Raw genomic sequence first — 12,718 nt, forward strand, 5'->3', positions numbered from 1 at the left:
CCATTGTGATGGGAGTCAGTGTGATCTTGAGGAGTGGAAAGCAGTATTCTTGAGATGAAACGTGAGGTATTTCTAAGAGTCCTGGTATTTCTGGGAGAAAATGTCTTGTTTTGGAGAGCCAAAGTCCCATTTTGGGGGCAGAAGCTGGTATTTCTGTGACACTGCCATCTTGATGGGGGTAAGTGTGATCTTGAGGAGTGTAAAGCAGCATTTTGGTTAGAAAATGGGAGCTCTTCCTAAGAGCAGTGCTATTTCTGGGAGAAAAGGAGCTCTACTGGGCATAAAAATGGTGTATCTGTGATAAAATGCCACATTTCTGAAAGAAACTGTCCTCTTGCGGAGTGTAATGCTGTATGTTCCGGAGGAAATGGGAAATATTCAGCAGAGTCCTGGTATTTCTGGGAGAAGAGGTCTGATGTGGGGGGGGGAAGGTGATGTATCTGTGAGAAAGCTGGTGTTTCTGGGAGAAAATGCCAGGTATTGGTGAGGAAACAGATGCTAGAGAGGGAAAAGGCTGGTATTTTGGGGAAAAAAGGCCGTTTTTTAAAGAATAAGCTGGCATTTCTGGGAGAATATGTCCCATCTTTGGGAGAAAACGGGTGTATGTGGGAGAAAATGTCGTGTATTTGGGAGAAAGCTGGTGTATGTGGGAGAAAAGGCCATTGTGATGGGAGTCAGTGTGATCTTGAGGAGTGGAAAGCAGTATTCTTGAGATGAAACGTGAGGTATTTCTAAGAGTCCTGGTATTTCTGGGAGAAAATGTCTTGTTTTGTTTTATTGTTTTTAATATTTATATATTTTTTATGTTGCAATTTCAAGGAAACACTTCGATAGAAATTGCTTTTAATTCTTTTGGCATACATAGAAGATGTGAAAATGCACATCATATTTTCACATGAATGTAGTAACACAAAAAAAGTTCAAAGCAGTAACTGATACACTCAATTATAAAAGCTGCCCTTCCTGTGCAAGAAATGTAACTCAGCCCTTGGGCTAGATGCCATTCTGTGTCATTGATGTAAACCTGGCGGACGGTACAAATACTCTGAATTTAAAATGGCATGACTAAAAATGGAGTCTTTCCTCTAGCTTTTAAGTTTTAAGAAACATAAAATATGTACGTATGCTTGGCAACTTTTCCTTTCATTATATACAAAAGTGACTCTCTCTAAAATAACTGTCAAACTAAGAGGGACTGTCAGAAACCTATCACAGGAGGTAATCTATTTGCTCAGGTTGCTGAAGAGCAATGAAAAAGTAGATATTGAGTTTCAGTTTTCAGCACATACATTAAAGTCCCATGCCTGTAATTAGGTCTCCTACCTTCCAAATAGAATTTTAAAAAAGTTTGATACATGATTATTTTAAATTATTTTTCTATAATTGGTTAGTGGTATTGTGGAACACATATTTAAGGATTAATGATGAGAAAGATTAGAAATCCAAAAAGTGTAAAATTCCATGCAAACTCAATTAAGTTTCAAGGACATTTCCATCAGAAAGAATGGAAATGAAGAAAGAACGGAGCCCCCAGGCTGGTTGTTGAGTGAGAATTACTGCTTACCCAGCATCCGTTTGCTTCATCAAATGTCCCCCATCTGCTCACAGAAACCTCTCTAAGATGCTTTTCTGAAGAATATTTGGCAGCATGTTTCCCAGGGCTGATGCCTAGAGGAGAGGGTTACATGGAGACTTGCTGTCTATCTTGATGGCAAACCCCTCCTAAGTAGGAATCCAGAGCTGGTGACTCACTTTGTAGTCTTGTATAGGTCTGGGGCAAGACAACATTATGGCAGTGGGGAGATATTCATGGTCAGGCTGGACAGGCCTCTGAGGTCTCTGACCTCTGTGGGTGTCCCTGTTCATTACTGGGGAACTGGACTCAATGGTCTGTAAGAGTCCCTTCCAACTCAAAAAAAAATTCTATGATTCTATGATTCTATGAATATTCCTGGTTTTATTACAAGTACAAATACTGATAAAGCCTACATTCAAATTGTTTATTCCTTGCTTTTGGAGAAGCTAAAACACTAGCACTAAGAGTTTTAATCAACGTAGATAATAGCTTGTCAGTTGTTATGCACAGTGGTACGTGCACCCAGTTTGAAATTTCAGTGCCATTAATGTTTTTAATTTTTTAAGTGATATGACACAGTACATGCAGTCAACAATAACGAACATACCATGGTTCAGGACCCCTGATCTCTCAGCTAGTAATTTAAAATATTTTCACGTGTAGAGACAAGACAAGTATTATGTCCTAAATGGAGTCTAGGTCCCCAGCACTATTTCTCTCTCTATTTGATCCCTAAAAACAACTGTTCTCTTGCCAAAGATTTTGCATCGTTAAATCTCCTTTCTGAAACAATGAATATTGTGTAGTTGCAGGCCACTTTTTCAAACCTGTGGACATTCCCTTTGCTTCTACTTCTTTAAGCAACCTGCAGTTGCAATACACTTTTGCAGTACAGTCTTGAACCTCTTTATTTCTTGTTTTTCAGTCACCATGGGCTGTGTCTGTGCTGTCTTTGTAACCAGGACCAGGGAATGACCTCTTTTCTCCCAGTCAGTTTTCTCAACACATCTACTGGTGTGGATGAAGCAAGCAAAGGCAACAAGAAAAGCAAATACAATTATACTAGCAAGCAGGAGTATCATTTATTATAGATGATAATCACATGTTGGTTTGTCACTAGGTGTGTTTAATCAACAACTTTCTTTTTGAAATAAGAGTGAAGATAAAAGAAAAGTTCAAATAGGATTCCTACATGTCTCGTTTTCATTAAAGATTAGATCTGCTACAACACGATGAACTGAGGATAATATAATGTAACGTCCAAACACTTTTTTTCAAGTAATGTTAACACTGAATGAAAGGTATACAGGCTTCAATGAAATTAGGCAGTTGAGGCCTAGTTGAATGCTATTTGTTGTTGAATGGTATTTGTGACAGTGTTGAAAGAAATGGCTGATGTTATTGTAAAGTTACTGTCTGTCATCTATGAAAAACGGTGTTCTGCACAGGTCTGTGAGTGTTAGAAATGGGCTTTCTTGAAGAGCTGTCTTTATGGAAAAGGAGGCATTGCTTGCAAACTGGTAAATTGGGAAAAAAAAAAAAAAAAAAAGTAACATTTCTGATTTCCAATTTAGTTATTAGAAAATCCCCATCATCTCTCTTTATATTATATGAATACTCCATGGTGTCCTTGGGATGACAAGATGCCTGTACTGCTATTTAGATATGCACAAATACAACAAATCCATGGGCAGATCTTTCCCCTACTGCATTTTTTTAATGTATTTCTTTATTGCTAAACTAAAAGGAAAATAATAGTAGAAAAAATTCAATCACCTTAATCAGCACATGCAAGTCTTAAAAATCTTTTTCTTGCTCTGTAATACTGAAAAGACCTGATGGGAAATGTTACCTTCCAAATTTTGCTCTGTGTATATGCATTTCCTATTTAAACCCTCACTCAGCAAGAGAAGGAAAAACACTTCTCAGTTTCAGTGTAAGTGCCCCATGGAATTTTCTACAGGAAAAATATCACTTTAGATCTGTCAGACAATAACATTTTATTACCTCAAGGATGTTATCTGAACCTGAGGTCTAATATCTAAATGAACTGCAGTTCAGATTATTTGAGATTTAGCAGAAAGACAGAGGGATGGAAAGTTTCATAGAAAGATTCTATGGGGAGAAGTCTCATTCATTTATTGTGGATAAATATGATGAAAAGGTATTCATATACCAAGTTTTAATAACTGTATGGTTAACAGGAGGAACAGTAGACAGCTTTGAGCAGTAGCTGACATACAGAACAGGAGAGTTGGAAGAGTAATATTTCCAAGAAGATTAATTTAATTTAAAGGCAGAATGTTTTTTGGCTATTGGAAAGTTCTCTGTTGTGTTGAGCAAAAGGATAGATATACTGGCTGAAAATAAACCTGTAAAAGTGAGGTAATGCATTTACTAAAACAACAATAATTGCTATATCAGGATGGATCATATATTAAAGGCAATAAAACTCTGATTAATAGCTGTCAGGTTATTTCTTTATTTTCTCAAATATTTATTTGAGCGCAACATACTATAAATACTTTAAAGAAAATGTTTATCTTATATTTGTACATGATTGCACTCAGTAATACATGGAAGAGCAGCCACTGAAGTGGGAGGATCATAAGCCCAATGTATGTGAAGAGAGAGAGCAATAAATTTGATTCTTCTCAGCATTTTTCTGTTACAGGTTTTGAGAAACTTGTTAGATTTTAGTACCTGCAAATGTAAATGAAACCAACATAAAATACCATACATAACCTTATTACTTTAAATAACATAGAAAATATGGATTGGAAGACTCGTGTGCATGTTCTTTTTTTCTGTCTTAGACCTGAATAAAGCCGTAAAGAAGAAATTAATGCTCTAGTAAGTCACTGTCAATTCTTGCAAGTCCATTTGGGAGAAAATTTGACACTCCATTTTTTTTTTCTTGTTGTCCTTCTATCTCCTACTCTCCTTTCTGTGTATGTTTATTATTTGCCTCATTTCTGTGAAAACAAATCAGGCTCCATTAATAAAAGCAAAAACTGTTTAAGGCCATCCATCTTACTCTTTCTCCTCAAAGGTTTGCTGCCACTTGTTCTATCACAGAGGACTGCAAAACTTTTTTGCTCCACATTGTTACCCTCTAAAGATAAAATGAATAAATTGCTTAAGAAGATGTTGAAAGACTCTTAATGGTGCATTTATGATCATAACATACGTATTTGTGAGACCTAAGGATTTTTATTCATTCTATTTTTGTTCAATGTAAAATCAAGATTAACTTCTTAGATTTTCTGGACATCCTCGTTGTATAAATTTAATTTTTTACTCCTTTTCCTTGTACAACTTCTGAAATCTGACAGTAAGAACATTTTTATTTTTGTCTCAAACCTCTTTTTTATTCTTTGTCCATCTATTTTTTTTTTCCCCCTATGATGCTTCTTATAACTTTACCAATTACTTTGTGTTCCATTTCATTACGTTATTTATTTTTGCTTTTTCTTTAGGGCAGGATATGTCTACTGCTATGCATCTGCACAGTTCCTACAATGGAGCTTTGATCCTGGTTGGATTGCTTAAGTGCCATTAACATAAACGTGGTTAACAAAAATAGTAGTTTCAGCTTAGTATTTTTCATGCTAAATCAGGTTCAAAACTAGAAGAATAAAAGTTTTTTTGTAAGAAACATAAACATCCATGTTGATTTCATAAGTGAAACTGATTCTGTTTTTGAAGAGCGGAAGAAATTTAAATAATTCACCTGAAAGCAAAGTTCACTTCTGTTTCTATATTCTCAGAAGTGAATCATCAGATTAAACTAGCATGCCACAGTTTAGTGGTAAACCTCTAACACTACCAAATCTACATATGTAGATTTTGCTTTAATGTCACAGGCAACAGAATGTAATCAACTAACAAACAAAACAAGCAAACAGAAAATTCACATCCAAATAAACCAGAAAGAGGAGTTTATAGACACTCTACAGAACTGTTAGCTGTGCTATGCTTTTCAAAAGCTGGAATTTGTCCTACAGACATCTCAGAAGTTGCACATCTGTCCAAGAAGAATCATTGCACTTTATTTCTACTGTACATGTTTATCTTATATCTTATTCTTCATTACTGTTATGTACTATGCAAAATACATAAAGAAAAAAAGCAGTAATCAAACTATACATACTGTGAGCAGGGCTTTGTGAAGGCTGCAGTACTGTACAGAAGAAAGCCTTGAACAGATCTATCTCAAATTCAGGGTAATAATACATTTATTTCCTACCCACATTGCTCATGTAATCCACCAACTATTTTAGGAACGCCTAGATTCTTAAAAATACAGAAATTAAAGTGATTTCCTGATCAACCCTTACAGAAAGACACAAGTTTAAACATGAAAGCAACTATGAATGCTTTGGAGAGAAAAAAATAGAATGTAATGTTAATAATCCCTGTAATGTTAATAAGCTAAATAACAGTTTCAAAGTTTAGTATCTTGATGCTTTACGGAGCTCCCATAAAATGGCTCTGAGCCTTCCCTTTCTAATGATTTTGCACACCCACGCAACTTGCTCTGTGGGGATGGAAGATAACAGGATTTAGATCCTTGACACACTGCAATTGATTTAACAATAAATATTGTCCATCCTAGTTTTGGGTTACTATAAGATGAAAGCAAAAATGTATATACTGATCTACTGGTTTTCTTTTAAAAAACATTCATCTGATGCTGAAGGCTAATTCTGTAAAGCTGAAACTTAAATCCCAGCAGAAACAGGTTCCCAGATATTAAAAACAGACAAACAAACAAACAAAAAAAAATCATAAAAGTATGTATAATGAAATCTTTAGGCATGTGACAAACTTTGTTTTATATATTATATGATTTCAGAACATCTGTCACACACACTCACAAACTTTCCTTAGAAGGAGAAGCAGAAGTTTAGATGATGATAAAGTTATGTTCTTACCACATTAGAAGGTTCCAATTTCTTCCTTCTAGCAAGGTCAGTGATATTATTGCCATTGTAGTTGATGCTCTCCATACAGCCTTTGAAATTTTTTTCTGCTGTTAGAACTTGGCTTCCCAGAAAAAGGCATGCCTCCAAAGGTTATCTTTGAATGTATCAGAAAATGAAAGACAGTTACTGGAGGACAAGGGCTTAGAATTTTTGCTTACTAGAAAAAGAAAGTATCAAACAAGTACTGGAAAAGTAGGAAAAAGTTAAGTTTCAAGGACATTTCCATCAGAAAGAATGGAAATGAAGAAAGAACGGAGCCCCCAGGCTGGTTGTTGAGTGAGAATTTCTGCTTACCCAGCATCCGTTTGCTTCATCAAATGTCCCCCATCTGCTCACAGAAACCTCTCTAAGATGCTTTTCTGAAGAATATTTGGCAGCATGTTTCCCAGGGCTGATGCCTAGAGGAGAGGGTTACATGGAGACTTGCTGTCTATCTTGATGGCAAACCCCTCCTAAGTAGGAATCCAGAGCTGGTGACTCACTTTGTAGTCTTGTATAGGTCTGGGGCAAGACAACATTATGGCAGTGGGGAGATATTCATGGTCAGGCTGGACAGGCCTCTGAGGTCTCTGACCTCTGTGGGTGTCCCTGTTCATTACTGGGGAACTGGACTCAATGGTCTGTAAGAGTCCCTTCCAACTCAAAAAAAAATTCTATGATTCTATGATTCTATGAATATTCCTGGTTTTATTACAAGTACAAATACTGATAAAGCCTACATTCAAATTGTTTATTCCTTGCTTTTGGAGAAGCTAAAACACTAGCACTAAGAGTTTTAATCAACGTAGATAATAGCTTGTCAGTTGTTATGCACAGTGGTACGTGCACCCAGTTTGAAATTTCAGTGCCATTAATGTTTTTAATTTTTTAAGTGATATGACACAGTACATGCAATCAACAATAACGAACATACCATGGTTCAGGACCCCTGATCTCTCAGCTAGTAATTTAAAATATTTTCATGTGTAGAGACAAGACAAGTATTATGTCCTAAATGGAGTCTAGGTCCCCAGCACTATTTCTCTCTCTATTTGATCCCTAAAAACAACTGTTTTCTTGCCAAAGATTTTGCATCATTAAATCTCCTTTCTGAAACAATGAATATTGTGTAGTTGCAGGCCACTTTTTCAAACCTGTGGACATTCCCTTTGCTTCTACTTCTTTAAGCAACCTGCAGTTGCAATACACTTTTGCAGTACAGTCTTGAACCTCTTTATTCCTTGTTTTTCAGTCACCATGGGCTGTGTCTGTGCTGTCTTTGTAACCAGGACCAGGGAATGACCTCTTTTCTCCCAGTCAGTTTTCTCAACACATCTACTGGTGTGGATGAAGCAAGCAAAGGCAACAAGAAAAGCAAATACAATTATACTAGCAAGCAGGAGTATCATTTATTATAGATGATAATCACATGTTGGTTTGTCACTAGGTGTGTTTAATCAACAACTTTCTTTTTGAAATAAGAGTGAAGATAAAAGAAAAGTTCAAATAGGATTCCTACATGTCTCGTTTTCATTAAAGATTAGATCTGCTACAACACGATGAACTGAGGATAATATAATGTAACGTCCAAACACTTTTTTTCAAGTAATGTTAACACTGAATGAAAGGTATACAGGCTTCAATGAAATTAGGCAGTTGAGGCCTAGTTGAATGCTATTTGTTGTTGAATGGTATTTGTGACAGTGTTGAAAGAAATGGCTGATGTTATTGTAAAGTTACTGTCTGTCATCTATGAAAAACGGTGTTCTGCACAGGTCTGTGAGTGTTAGAAATGGGCTTTCTTGAAGAGCTGTCTTTATGGAAAAGGAGGCATTGCTTGCAAACTGGTAAATTGGGAAAAAAAAAAAAAAAAAAAGTAACATTTCTGATTTCCAATTTAGTTATTAGAAAATCCCCATCATCTCTCTTTATATTATATGAATACTCCATGGTGTCCTTGGGATGACAAGATGCCTGTACTGCTATTTAGATATGCACAAATACAACAAATCCATGGGCAGATCTTTCCCCTACTGCATTTTTTTAATGTATTTCTTTATTGCTAAACTAAAAGGAAAATAATAGTAGAAAAAATTCAATCACCTTAATCAGCACATGCAAGTCTTAAAAATCTTTTTCTTGCTCTGTAATACTGAAAAGACCTGATGGGAAATGTTACCTTCCAAATTTTGCTCTGTGTATATGCATTTCCTATTTAAACCCTCACTCAGCAAGAGAAGGAAAAACACTTCTCAGTTTCAGTGTAAGTGCCCCATGGAATTTTCTACAGGAAAAATATCACTTTAGATCTGTCAGACAATAACATTTTATTACCTCAAGGATGTTATCTGAACCTGAGGTCTAATATCTAAATGAACTGCAGTTCAGATTATTTGAGATTTAGCAGAAAGACAGAGGGATGGAAAGTTTCATAGAAAGATTCTATGGGGAGAAGTCTCATTCATTTATTGTGGATAAATATGATGAAAAGGTATTCATATACCAAGTTTTAATAACTGTATGGTTAACAGGAGGAACAGTAGACAGCTTTGAGCAGTAGCTGACATACAGAACAGGAGAGTTGGAAGAGTAATATTTCCAAGAAGATTAATTTAATTTAAAGGCAGAATGTTTTTTGGCTATTGGAAAGTTCTCTGTTGTGTTGAGCAAAAGGATAGATATACTGGCTGAAAATAAACCTGTAAAAGTGAGGTAATGCATTTACTAAAACAACAATAATTGCTATATCAGGATGGATCATATATTAAAGGCAATAAAACTCTGATTAATAGCTGTCAGGTTATTTCTTTATTTTCTCAAATATTTATTTGAGCGCAACATACTATAAATACTTTAAAGAAAATGTTTATCTTATATTTGTACATGATTGCACTCAGTAATACATGGAAGAGCAGCCACTGAAGTGGGAGGATCATAAGCCCAATGTATGTGAAGAGAGAGAGCAATAAATTTGATTCTTCTCAGCATTTTTCTGTTACAGGTTTTGAGAAACTTGTTAGATTTTAGTACCTGCAAATGTAAATGAAACCAACATAAAATACCATACATAACCTTATTACTTTAAATAACATAGAAAATATGGATTGGAAGACTCGTGTGCATGTTCTTTTTTTCTGTCTTAGACCTGAATAAAGCCGTAAAGAAGAAATTAATGCTCTAGTAAGTCACTGTCAATTCTTGCAAGTCCATTTGGGAGAAAATTTGACACTCCATTTTTTTTTTCTTGTTGTCCTTCTATCTCCTACTCTCCTTTCTGTGTATGTTTATTATTTGCCTCATTTCTGTGAAAACAAATCAGGCTCCATTAATAAAAGCAAAAACTGTTTAAGGCCATCCATCTTACTCTTTCTCCTCAAAGGTTTGCTGCCACTTGTTCTATCACAGAGGACTGCAAAACTTTTTTGCTCCACATTGTTACCCTCTAAAGATAAAATGAATAAATTGCTTAAGAAGATGTTGAAAGACTCTTAATGGTGCATTTATGATCATAACATACGTATTTGTGAGACCTAAGGATTTTTATTCATTCTATTTTTGTTCAATGTAAAATCAAGATTAACTTCTTAGATTTTCTGGACATCCTCGTTGTATAAATTTAATTTTTTACTCCTTTTCCTTGTACAACTTCTGAAATCTGACAGTAAGAACATTTTTATTTTTGTCTCAAACCTCTTTTTTATTCTTTGTCCATCTATTTTTTTTTTCCCCCTATGATGCTTCTTATAACTTTACCAATTACTTTGTGTTCCATTTCATTACGTTATTTATTTTTGCTTTTTCTTTAGGGCAGGATATGTCTACTGCTATGCATCTGCACAGTTCCTACAATGGAGCTTTGATCCTGGTTGGATTGCTTAAGTGCCATTAACATAAACGTGGTTAACAAAAATAGTAGTTTCAGCTTAGTATTTTTCATGCTAAATCAGGTTCAAAACTAGAAGAATAAAAGTTTTTTTGTAAGAAACATAAACATCCATGTTGATTTCATAAGTGAAACTGATTCTGTTTTTGAAGAGCGGAAGAAATTTAAATAATTCACCTGAAAGCAAAGTTCACTTCTGTTTCTATATTCTCAGAAGTGAATCATCAGATTAAACTAGCATGCCACAGTTTAGTGGTAAACCTCTAACACTACCAAATCTACATATGTAGATTTTGCTTTAATGTCACAGGCAACAGAATGTAATCAACTAACAAACAAAACAAGCAAACAGAAAATTCACATCCAAATAAACCAGAAAGAGGAGTTTATAGACACTCTACAGAACTGTTAGCTGTGCTATGCTTTTCAAAAGCTGGAATTTGTCCTACAGACATCTCAGAAGTTGCACATCTGTCCAAGAAGAATCATTGCACTTTATTTCTACTGTACATGTTTATCTTATATCTTATTCTTCATTACTGTTATGTACTATGCAAAATACATAAAGAAAAAAAGCAGTAATCAAACTATACATACTGTGAGCAGGGCTTTGTGAAGGCTGCAGTACTGTACAGAAGAAAGCCTTGAACAGATCTATCTCAAATTCAGGGTAATAATACATTTATTTCCTACCCACATTGCTCATGTAATCCACCAACTATTTTAGGAACGCCTAGATTCTTAAAAATACAGAAATTAAAGTGATTTCCTGATCAACCCTTACAGAAAGACACAAGTTTAAACATGAAAGCAACTATGAATGCTTTGGAGAGAAAAAAATAGAATGTAATGTTAATAATCCCTGTAATGTTAATAAGCTAAATAACAGTTTCAAAGTTTAGTATCTTGATGCTTTACGGAGCTCCCATAAAATGGCTCTGAGCCTTCCCTTTCTAATGATTTTGCACACCCACGCAACTTGCTCTGTGGGGATGGAAGATAACAGGATTTAGATCCTTGACACACTGCAATTGATTTAACAATAAATATTGTCCATCCTAGTTTTGGGTTACTATAAGATGAAAGCAAAAATGTATATACTGATCTACTGGTTTTCTTTTAAAAAACATTCATCTGATGCTGAAGGCTAATTCTGTAAAGCTGAAACTTAAATCCCAGCAGAAACAGGTTCCCAGATATTAAAAACAGACAAACAAACAAACAAAAAAAAATCATAAAAGTATGTATAATGAAATCTTTAGGCATGTGACAAACTTTGTTTTATATATTATATGATTTCAGAACATCTGTCACACACACTCACAAACTTTCCTTAGAAGGAGAAGCAGAAGTTTAGATGATGATAAAGTTATGTTCTTACCACATTAGAAGGTTCCAATTTCTTCCTTCCAGCAAGGTCAGTGATATTATTGCCATTGTAGTTGATGCTCTCCATACAGCCTTTGAAATTTTTTTCTGCTGTTAGAACTTGGCTTCCCAGAAAAAGGCATGCCTCCAAAGGTTATCTTTGAATGTATCAGAAAATGAAAGACAGTTACTGGAGGACAAGGGCTTAGAATTTTTGCTTACTAGAAAAAGAAAGTATCAAACAAGTACTGGAAAAGTAGGAAAAAGTTAAGTTTCAAGGACATTTCCATCAGAAAGAATGGAAATGAAGAAAGAACGGAGCCCCCAGGCTGGTTGTTGAGTGAGAATTTCTGCTTACCCAGCATCCGTTTGCTTCATCAAATGTCCCCCATCTGCTCACAGAAACCTCTCTAAGATGCTTTTCTGAAGAATATTTGGCAGCATGTTTCCCAGGGCTGATGCCTAGGGGAGAGGGTTACATGGAGACTTGCTGTCTATCTTGATGGCAAACCCCTCCTAAGTAGGAATCCAGAGCTGGTGACTCACTTTGTAGTCTTGTATAGGTCTGGGGCAAGACAACATTATGGCAGTGGGGAGATATTCATGGTCAGGCTGGACAGGCCTCTGAGGTCTCTGACCTCTGTGGGTGTCCCTGTTCATTACTGGGGAACTGGACTCAATGGTCTGTAAGAGTCCCTTCCAACTCAAAAAAAAATTCTATGATTCTATGATTCTATGAATATTCCTGGTTTTATTACAAGTACAAATACTGATAAAGCCTACATTCAAATTGTTTATTCCTTGCTTTTGGAGAAGCTAAAACACTAGCACTAAGAGTTTTAATCAACGTAGATAATAGCTTGTCAGTTGTTATGCACAGTGGTACGTGCACCCAGTTTGAAATTTCAGTGCCATTAATGTTTT

The 12,718-nt window shown here is 35.5% G+C and overlaps 1 long non-coding RNA gene across 3 annotated transcripts; it reads right to left on the reverse strand.

Moving 5' to 3' along the window:
* Positions 1 to 1,591: 1,591 nt before the first annotated feature.
* On the reverse strand, positions 1,592 to 12,249 carry LOC149918347 (uncharacterized). Of its 3 annotated transcripts, none has more exons than XR_016465402.1 (3): positions 11,808 to 12,249; positions 6,514 to 6,658; positions 1,592 to 1,668 (listed from the first exon to the last, which is right to left on the reverse strand). It is a non-coding gene; the product is annotated as an uncharacterized LOC149918347 (long non-coding RNA). The 3 variants fall into 3 exon arrangements; XR_016465401.1 differs by lacking the exon at positions 1,592 to 1,668 and adding an exon at positions 4,066 to 4,279; XR_016465400.1 differs by lacking the exon at positions 1,592 to 1,668 and adding an exon at positions 5,773 to 5,872.
* Positions 12,250 to 12,718: the final 469 nt, after the last annotated feature.

Source organism: Phasianus colchicus, chromosome 3 (assembly GCF_987193195.1).
Source record: "Phasianus colchicus chromosome 3, bPhaCol1.hap1.1, whole genome shotgun sequence".
In the NCBI taxonomy this organism is placed as follows: domain Eukaryota; kingdom Metazoa; phylum Chordata; class Aves; order Galliformes; family Phasianidae; genus Phasianus; species Phasianus colchicus.